This window comes from Triticum dicoccoides, chromosome 6A (genome assembly GCF_002162155.2).
Source record: "Triticum dicoccoides isolate Atlit2015 ecotype Zavitan chromosome 6A, WEW_v2.0, whole genome shotgun sequence".
In the NCBI taxonomy this organism is placed as follows: Eukaryota; Viridiplantae; Streptophyta; class Magnoliopsida; order Poales; family Poaceae; genus Triticum; species Triticum dicoccoides.
The window spans coordinates 139,074,209-139,084,962 of NC_041390.1; positions in this window are offsets into that span (position 1 = coordinate 139,074,209).

The following is a 10,754-nucleotide window of genomic DNA, read 5'->3' on the forward strand; positions in this document are numbered from 1 at the left end:
ATTGATCTTATTGAGAGTAATGACTTCACATAGAAAGAGTATGATGATTAAAAGTTGTTGAGAGTTGACAGACATAGCTTGGGTCATCGTTGCAATTAATAGGAAGTAATAAAGAAAGAGAGGTTTCACATATAAATATAATATCTTGGACATCTTTTATGATTGGGAGCACTCATTAAAATATGACATGCTAAAGATTTGATGTTGGACAAGGAAGACAACCTAATGGGTTATGTTTTCTTATATCTGAGATAAAGTATATTGTCATGGATCATCCAACATGTTGAGCTTGCCTTTCCCCCTCATGCTAGCCAAATTCTTCGCACTAAGTAGAGATACTACTTGTGCTTCCCAATACCCTTAAACCAGTTTTGCCATGAGAGTCCACCATATCTACCTATGGATTGAGTAAGATCCTTCAAGTAAGTTGTCATCGGTGCAAGCAATAAAAATTGCCCTCTAAATATGTATGATTGATTGGTGTGGAGGAAATAAGCTTTATATGATCTTGTGATGTGTAAGAAATAAAAGTGACGTACTGCATAATAAAGGTCTATATCACAAGTGGCAATATAAAGTGATGTTCTTTCGCATTAAGATTTTGTGCATCCAACCCTAAAAGCGCATGGCAACCTCTGCTTCCCTCTGCGAAGGGCCTATCTTTTATTATTATCTTCTACCTTATGCAAGAGTCATGGTGATCTTCACCTTTCCTTTTTTACATTTTATCCTTTAGCATAAGCCCCTATCTTTCTCTGTGTCTGGCTAAAACTCCGTAACCACAAGTATTGCGTGAGTGTTAGCAATTGTGAAAGATTAAATGATAGTTGAGTATGTGGACTTGCTAAAAAGCTCTGACATAGACCCTTTCTGATGTTATGATAAATTGCAATTGCTTCAATGACTGAGATTATAGTTTGTTAGTTCTCAATAATGTTTCTGATTCGTACTTTGCATTGTGAATAGATTATTACTTGAGCATAAGAAATCATATGACAATATCCATATATGTTGCTGTCATAAGAATGATCATGATGCCCTCATGTCCGTATTTTGTTTTATCGACACCTCTACCTTTAAACATGTGGACATATTTATCGTTATTGGCTTTCGCTTGAGGACAATCGAGGTCTAAGCTTGGGGGAGTTGATACGTCCATTTTGCATCATGCTTTCATATCGATATTTATTGCAATATGGGCTGTTATTACACATTATGTCACAATACTTATGCCTATTCTCTCTTATTTTACAAGGTTTACATAAGGAGGGAGAATGCCGGCATCTGGAATTCTGGGCTGGAAAAGGAGCAAATATTAGAGACCTATTCTGCACAACTCCAAAAGTCCTGAAACTCCACGAAAGTTATTTTTGGAAATAATAAAAAATACTGAGCGGAAGAAATACCAGAGGGGGCCCACACCCTGGCCACGAGGGTGGGGGTACGCCCTACCATCCGGGCGTGCCCCCTGCCTCGTCGGCCCCCTGTTGGCCCTCCGGTGCCCATCTTCTGCTATATGAAGTCTTTCGTCCGAAGAAAAATCATAATCAAGCTTTTGGGACGAGACTCCGCCGCCACGAGCCGGAACCTTGGCGAAACCAATCTAGGGCTCCGGCAGAGCTGTTCTGCCGGGGACACTTCCCTCCGGGAGGTGGAAATCATCGCCATCGTCATCACCAATGCTCCTCTCATCGGGAGGGGGCCAATCTCCATCAACATCTTCACCAGCACCATCTCCTCTCAAACCCTAGTTCATCTCTTGTATCCAATTCTTGTCTCTAACTCTGGGATTGGTACCTGTAGGTTGCTAGTAGTGTTGATTACTCCTTGTAGTTGATGCTAGTTGGTTTATTTGGTGGAAGATCATATGTTTAGATCCTATATGCATATTAATACCCCTCTGATTATGAACATGAATATGCTTTGTGAGTAGTTACGTTTGTTCCTGAGGACATGGGAGAAATCTTGCTATTAGTAGTCATGTGAATTTGGTATTCGTTCGATATTTTGATGAGATGTATGTTGTCTATCCTCTAGTGGTGTTATGTGAACGTCGACTACATGACACTTCACCATTATTTGGGCCTAGAGCAAGGCATTGATAAGTAATAAGTAGATGATGGGTTGCTAGAGTGACAGAAGCTTAAACCCTAGTTTATGCGCTGCTTCGTAAGGGGCTGATTTGGATCCACTTGTTTCATGCTATGGTTAGGTTTACCTTAATACTTGTTTCGTAGTTGCGGATGCTTGCAATAGGGGTTAATCTTAAGTGGGATGCTTGTTCAAGTAAGAACAGCACCCAAGCATCGGTCTTTCCACATATCAAATTATCAAAGTATCGAACGTGAATCATATGAACGTAATGAAAACTAGCTTGACGATAATTCCCATGTGTCCTCGGGAGCGCTTTTCTCTATGTAAGAGTTTGTCTAGGCTTGTCCTTTTCTACAAAAAGGATTGGGCCATCTTGCTGCATTTCATTTACTTTTGTTACTTGTTGCTCGTTACAAATTATCTTATCACAAAACTATATGTTACCTATTATTTTAGTGCTTGCAGAGAATACCTTGCTGGAAACCGCTTATCATTTCCGTTTGCTCGTCGTTGGGTTAGACACTCTTACTTATCGAAAGGACTACGACAGATCTACTTGTGGGTCATCAACCACGCCGCGCCGAGAGCACCAGGGCGGTGGACGACGGCAAGGCCTTGGAAGGGAACGACACGGAGGCAGGGAAGACTCGGCAGTTGTTTCCCACGTGAAGGTGAGTACGATTGTATGAGGGTTTACTGGTTCATCTGTCGTTGCCGGAGAATAACAGCAGGTGTGGGTGAGTAGAGGGATGGCGAGGCCAGCGATGGGAGTACGATGGGGCGATGAGGCCTGCGCGGCAGCACAGCCGGCCGCGGGGAGGAGGGAGCAGGCAGTCCCGCCGGCGCTTGTTTGAGCGGCTGGAGCAAGAAGAGAAGAGATTGAAGAAGCACGATGGCCGTTGGATGGACATCCAACAGTCATTGCTTGTGCGTCAACCTTTTTTTAGGAAAGCCTCAAATCTGTGGAAAACAGCATACAACCCATCTGCCATTATTTCTAATAATTTATAGTCCATTTGCTAATTCTTAAGGTTTTTTGGAGCCCATATTCTTTTTGTTAGCATTACAGCCCATATTGTGGCCACGGTTAAAAAATTATATGAAATTTTTCATATTTCGGTGCGGTCCAAACTGTTTTTAATCCCGAAATTTCGAGTCACATTCAAACTGATTTTAAAAATAAATGTATATCAATATAAAATCCTACAAATTGTCCATGCATAAAAATTAATGCAATTTAAAATCTCGAAATGAAAAAAAAGAAATTTGAAACTAATTGCCGGTTTGATGTGTTTTAAAAGTGTACAACCCATTTCTCATTACTGATAGGCCATTTTCTCGGCCAACCGAATGAAGCTCTCCTCGTCTTGAAAGATTTGTAGCCCAACAGGCCTGACAAAGCGACTTACTTGGCAAATCACAAAAAGACTGGGCTGTGGCCGTGGACCCAGCTGCGGCCATGGACCCAGCTGTCAGCCTCTCCACGTATAGAACTTATCCGATAGAAGTCGGTCGTTGACCACATTGACCAGGCCACGCCGAGAGCACCAAGGCGGTGGATGACGGCAAGGCCTAGGAAGGGGACGACACGGAGCCGGGGAAGACGCGGCAGTGGATGCCCAGGTGGAGAGGAGTATGAGAGTTCACTGGTTCGGCTGCGGTGTGAGGCTACCGTCGCCGCAGAATAACAGGGGGTGTGGGTGAGTAGAGGGATGGTCTAGCGAGCGGTGGGAGTAGTAGGTGGCGGTGAGGCCTCCGCGGCATCACAGCCGGCCACGGGAGGGAGGAGCACGCGGCACGACCGGCGCTGGTTTGGGCGGCTGGAGCAAGAAGACCAAAGGTTGAAGAAGCACTACTGTCGTCGGATGAACATCGTACGGTAACTGGAGCTAGAATCGTTCTGAAAGTGCGTTATATCGACTAGAGGGGGGTGAATAGGCGATTTTTATGAAATTCTTCGCTGAGGAATTTGCTGGTGAGGAAATTCCTTAGCGAAGAACTACTAGCAGCGGAATAAGTACTCAAAAGTAAACACAACAGAATACAAGCATAGTCATCATGATGAAATGAAGACAGACACAGAGTACAGGAAGCGTAATCACAGGATAACACGGGATGAAGACAAACAGACTGAAGAAATTGAACTGAGGAAATTGAGAAAGTCTTCAGTCAAAGTCTTCAAACACAGATATGAGCAAACATACATCACAGTTATGAGGAAATGAAAGAGTTGAGGATATAGAACCAGTAAGCTCGGTGAAGACAATGATTTGGTAGACCAGTTCCAACTGCTGTCTTAGTTGTACGTCTGGTTGGAGCGGCTGAGTATTTAAACTCAAGGACACACAGCCCGGAAACCCAGTCAAGGACACTTAGTCCAAGACACCCAGTCCTCACCGTATTCTCCTTGAACTAAGGTCACACAGACCTCGTGCAATCACTCGTGGTAAGTCTTCAGGCGACTTCCAAACCTTCACAAACTTGGTCACTCGGCGATCCACAATTCCTCTTGGATGCTCTAGACCATGACGCCTAACCGTCTGGAAGAAGCACAGTCTTCAAAGGTAACAAGCGTTGGATCCACTCAGGATCAATCTCTTCAGTGATGCTCAATCACTTGGGTTTTGGTTTTTCCTCACTTGATGATTTTCGCTCAAAGTCCTCGGAGGATGGGTTGCTCTCAAATGACAAGTGTCAGTTTCTCTCGGAGCAACCAACCAGCTAGTGGTTGTAGGGGGCGGCTATTTATAGCCTAGGGAGCAGCCCGACATGATAAGACATAAATGCCCTTCAATGATATGACCGTTAGGTGGATAGATATTTTGGGACAGCTAGCACATAGCACAACAACGGTCGGAATTTTCAGTAGCAAAATCCTCAGGGCTATCATGTTCCTCACTGTGTAGGCAATCCGCACTGGTGAATTCCTAACTCCTCAGTCAGGACAAATTCCTCAGAGACCAGAAGAACTTCGTCTCTGTCACTGACGAAATTGACTGAACTGTATGAGATTTTCCAATGGCTTCACTCGAAGGGATTGGTAGGTGTAGGATTTTGAGTTGAGCATCACATGGAAATTTTTCCTTAGAATTTCCTCGACCCCCTTTAACAGTATGGTGTTTCCTATGACTCAAGAAAGAGAAAAATAAAACTATGAAAATGAAAGTCTTCAAGCTTCATATTTCTCGCATGAATATCAAGTCTTCACGGACACACCTATTTCTTCACTTTCAAAGTCTTCATGAAAGTCTTCAGAAACACCAAAATCTCCAGTCGAAGATATTCATTTTTATGGGTCGACTTTTCCTGTAAATATCAAACTCCTCATAGACTTATAGACCTGTGTACACTCACACACGCATTAGTCCCTTAACCTATAAGTCTTCAATACACCAAAATCACTAAGGGGCACTAGATGCACTTACAATCTCCCCCTTTTTGGTGATTGATGACAATATAGGTTAAGTTTTCAACGGGGATAAACATATGAAGTGTAAATACTGATATTGAGGAATTTGATTGCAAGATATAGAAGAACTCCCCCTGAAGATGTGCATAGTGAGGAATTTGCTTTTAAAGCAATGCACACTTGAAGAGTTGAATCATGAAGATCTCCCCCTATATCTTGTATTTCATACACGCATTTAACATATAATATGAAGAATTTGAAATGCATGATGAAATATGGTGCCTGATGAAATTCAGCATGCGTGCAATAATATTAAACGAGGAATAAGCATGCAGAATAGTGCATCAAGAGTATCAAAGCACAGTGCATCAAAAGTATCAGAGCACCATCGGGTTTAAGATTACAACTCGATCCAATAAAGTTTCAGAAGAACGAGAGTTGTAACTTAGCAAAAAAGCGCCCATATAGTAAACCCGCTTGAAGACTAACTCATATTTCTCCCCCTTTGTCATCGAATGACCAAAAGGATCAAAAATGAGGACTAAGGCCCCTGAAGATAATCATGTTGATGAAGGAGCACCAGCGTTGTTGGGGTCGTTGGTTGATGTAGGGCCTGCCGCAGTGTCGTCCAAATCTTCATGTTCATCAGTGTCGCGCGATGAAGGATGTGAGTTGGCCACCAGAGAAGGAACCTTGACCTTCTTGAATTTCTTTGGTGGAGGTGCAGACCAGTCAAAATCTTCATTAAGACCCATGTTCTTCAGATCTTATTCACCATATAGATGTGACAGGATTGCCCAGGTGTGACCGAAGACTTGATGGAGGTAGTAGTGGTTTTTCTTCACTACATTGTGTGTGGCACTCATGTTGTGAAGAAGTGAACCAAACTGATGCTTAACCCATTTGTGATTTTGATCCACCTTCTGGTGAAGACTAAGCAGAAGTTCACGGTCTGTCATCACGCGCGGAGCAGTGGCTTGAGGAGTGGACTTGGGAGCATTGGCAGAGTCATGTGTGGCGGAGTCATCATTGGTGGAATAAGATGCAGCTTTCCGAAACTGACCATCCAATGGACGAATGCCTTCATCAATTACAGCTGGTGCCTTGCCCTTTCCATCAACCGAGGAATATGTCTGCTTGAGGACTTCAATTGGGGGCAAGTAGCTGAGATGATTCTGGAAATCAGCTTTGTAGTTGAGTGAAGACCTTGTCCTGAGGAATCTCATGATCCAAGGTGCATAAGGCTTCAGCTCAAACGGAGACAGTGCAACATTGGCCATAGTCCTCATGAAGAAATCGTGATAATTGACAGGAATGCCATGAATGATGTTGAATACCAGATTCTTCATGATGCCAACAATTTCCTCATCAGATGAGTCGTGACCTTTGATAGGACTGATTGTCCTCGTAAGAATACGATAGACAGTTCTGGGCACGTACAACAATTCCTTCACGAGGAATTTGGTTCTTGGTGCTTGACCTGGCTTCAAAGGTTACATCAGCACCTGCATGTAATGATGTGTGAGCTCAGGTTCACTGTAGATGCAACAAGCTTCTTCAAGGGGAGGACTGAGTGGTAGAGCATGAAGCAATTCAGAGGCTGGTGCAGTGTAGTGAGTGTTTTCAGACATCCAGTCCAGCACCCATGAATTCACATCTTCAGCACACCGGTGGTGTGCAGCAGTGCATAAAATTGAAGAATCAGTTCTTCATTCCAATCGCAGATGTCAGAGCAGAAGTTGAGCAGTCCAGCGTCGTGAAGAACACCGAGGACTGGTGCGAAGCACGACAGAGATTCCATATCCATGTGAGGAATATGCTCATGGTAGAAAATCTTCTCCTTGTTGAACAACACTGAGGAATAGAAATTGGCTTGACTAGCAGTCCAGAAACGCCTCTTCCTAATGCGAGCAGAGTCATATGGGTTGTAATCTTCGAAGAATACGTGCTTGCGTGAGAATGGATCCTTTGGCTTCGGCAGAAGAGTGTCAGTGAGTTGCATCACGACCTCAGCAATCTCAATCGCAGGTTCTTCAGGCTGAGGAATTTCTGGTTCCTCCTCAGTGGCAGTCTGCATCATTGGTTGTTCAGCAGCAGCAGTTTCTTCAGTGCTAGTGGCTTGAATTTCCTCATGGACAGATGCAGTGGGATGAGCTTCTTCAGAGCCCATGTGAACAGTTTGTGTGGGGGACTGAGGAATTTGTTGTAGAGGAGTGAACATTGGAGAGTTTGGATGCTGACTTTCCCAGAATTCATCACTGATTACGGGTGTGGAGCAGCCAATGTCCACATCATCATCTTCCATTTCTTCAATGCCAGCCTCTTCAGCTGTGAACTGAGGCACATGCGAGGAGATGATAGGTGTTGAAGGGATCGCATCCACTTCAATTTCTTCATCCAATGGTTCAGATGAAGTAGCAGAATGAGTTTCTTCATCAGATTCGCTGGGGATCACATATTCTTCATCAAAAGGAACAAGGTCCTTTGATGGCCTGGTTGAGATGGGAACAACATCAATCGGATGTGCAAATGAACTTGTCATAGGCTTCATTTTCTTCGGAGCTGAAGAATCTGAAGCAGCTGATGCTTTCCTTTTCTTCACTGCAGCACGCTCTGCAGCCTTGGTCTTCTTCACATCTGATGCAGATGGAAGGATTGGAGTTGAAGTTGGTGCAGGAGCAGCTAAGGAATCTGGTTGATTTTCTTCAGGCACAACTGATGCAGTTGCCCTGAGTTCTTCAATTTCTTCAGGCGGACCACTAGTGGGTGTCCTGGCAATTTCTTCAGTGGCTGGAATGCAGTCATCAGCCCTGGAACTCACATTTTCTTCAGCAGCCTGATTGTCATCAGCGGTGCTGGCATCTTCTTCAGTCGGTTGAGCAGATGCTTCAGCCTGAGGAATTTCATGTTGTGTTGGGGCAACAACATTTGAAGTGAACTGTTCAGTTATCTTTACAAATCTAATTTTGGCTCCTTGCCAATCAGCATAGTAGGCTTTGAAGTCATCGCTGAGGGTTTTGATTTTAGATTGGATTTTTACAAGTTCATCAGTTGTCATAGTGACAACGTTGTTCTTCAGAAATTTCTCCTTCTTGTACTGCGCTTTCTTGATATGCCTGGCCTTCTCAAATTTCCACTTTTCTTCTTGAATGAAGTGGGTCAGCATGTGACTCTAGCCAGGAGTTAGCTTGAAGTCAGGCAAGGGAGTGTTGGGGTCCTTGTGCCAATCATCAATGTAGTCGAGGATCAGCTTGGGATCCAAAAGTAGTGGCACCTCTGATCCTTTGGCTCTAGCGGCCCTGACTTGCCTATCTCTGATGATTTCTGCAAGTTCATCATCATCAGCTTCGTCTTCATCAGACGGCACTTGGAAAGTGACTTGCTTCTTTTGAGGACTTGGGCGTGGACCTCGTCCAGCAGTGGCCTTTGTCTTCAGCAGTGAGGGGCCAGCTGAGGAACTTGGTGCAGCTGAGGAACTAGCTGAGACACCAGAGGCAATGGAGATGTCGGCAGTCCTTTGGCATGAAGCGAGATGCACAGGTGCTGAGGATCTGGTCGGAACAGCTAAAGGCTTTGGCGGAGGAGCTGAGGACTTTGGAGGAATAGGAGCAGCATGAGGAATTGGCCATCAGGGCTTTGATGATTCTGGCCGTGAGGGCATTGCTGAGGAAGCACTTAGCTTGTGTGCAGGCTTCTTTGACATAGCCTTCTTTGGCTTGACAGCAAGGACCTCAGCAGAGGCAGCAGCAGCAGCAGAGTCTTCATTAAATGTCATCACTGCTTCTCTGGCTTGCTTAGCCAACTTGCCTTGGTGCTTGGCCCATTCATCAGGATAGTCCTCACCTTGCTTGAGGCTGGTGGGATCAGCAATTTGGCCAGGTGCCAGTGGTGCTCTTGGGCATGGAGGATTGAGTGTGAATTTCTTCATATACTTAGGAGTGACATATCTGTACTCCCTCCATTCTCTTACCCATCTCCTCTCTATCTTATGAATGCACACTTTGCGCTCATTCTTGGTTTCCTTAGTAGGTGTACAATACCCAGCATATATGTCATCAGGGATCTCAAACGCTGTATTTACCTCAGGCCTCTTTCCTCCCTTCTGTGGCCTTTTACCATCAGCCATTTTCTTTAGTTGAGGAATTTGAACAATCAAATTCTCTGGAGAAGTATGCAACTTTTCTTCGAGGAACGCTGCAAATGAGTTAAGTTGATGAGAACCTAGTGATTCAGCAGCTGACATGTGTACATGTGAACAGAGTATAGTTGCGAGGAATTTGGAGAGGTCATATGCGTTCTCAGAAGGTTTTTCAAAATTACCAAGTTTGAGGAATTTGACCAGATGAGTCTTGAAGATTTTCACTAAGCGTTCTTTGTCTTAGGTTCCAGAGTTGTATAGATCGAAGATCCACACAATTGAGGATTCTTGAAGAAAAATGATGCTTAGAGAAACGAATCAAGAACAGATGACTTTGTGAGGTGTTCAGTGTGTGAAGATATGAAGAAAAACACTTTTGAAAATTTTGTAGATAATCATTCGAATCAACGAGGGCAGTAAAAGTAACTTTTATTTACCCTGGACGAAGAACACGATGAACTGGAGTGAGGAGATGTGGGGTTCGTCTGTGCAGATCTTCCATGCCCTAACTTGGCGGAGGAAGACAGCTACGGCGGCGGCGGAGTGAAGATGTCCGCGGTCGGCGCGAGTACGTCAGCGACGAGGTCGAGGCAATGAAGCTCTTCCTCATCGGCGGCGATGAAGTAGCGGCGGCGCTAGGGTTTGAGAAGCTCGAGCTGGAGAGAGAGGTCGAGCAGAGTAAAAGAAGTGAGGAAGGGAATGAGGGGTATTTATAGCCACAGTGAAAAACTGCTCGCCCGAAGAAATTGGACGAACGTGCCCCTGACCCTTCTCATTTGCATGACATGTGTCACCCACGTAGTGAGAGGTGGAGATCGTGTTAGATCATGGGTGAGTGGATAAGTGTATCGAGGGATGTGGAACGATTTGAGCGGCAAGACCGAAAATTTCGATAAGATAGGTTTTAAAGTTCCGTTCGCAATTTCTTCAGCTGACAAGGACACGGTGAAGATTTTGAACGAGTTTCAAATAGAACGCACATGAAGAATTTGTGAACAGATTGGGTTGAGTATAGCATAGAGGGGAAGGGTTTGATCACATTCACTTAGCAGAAACCCAACTTGAAGAAATAGAAATAAGTGAATGCTGTAGAGGACATAAACTCATATATAT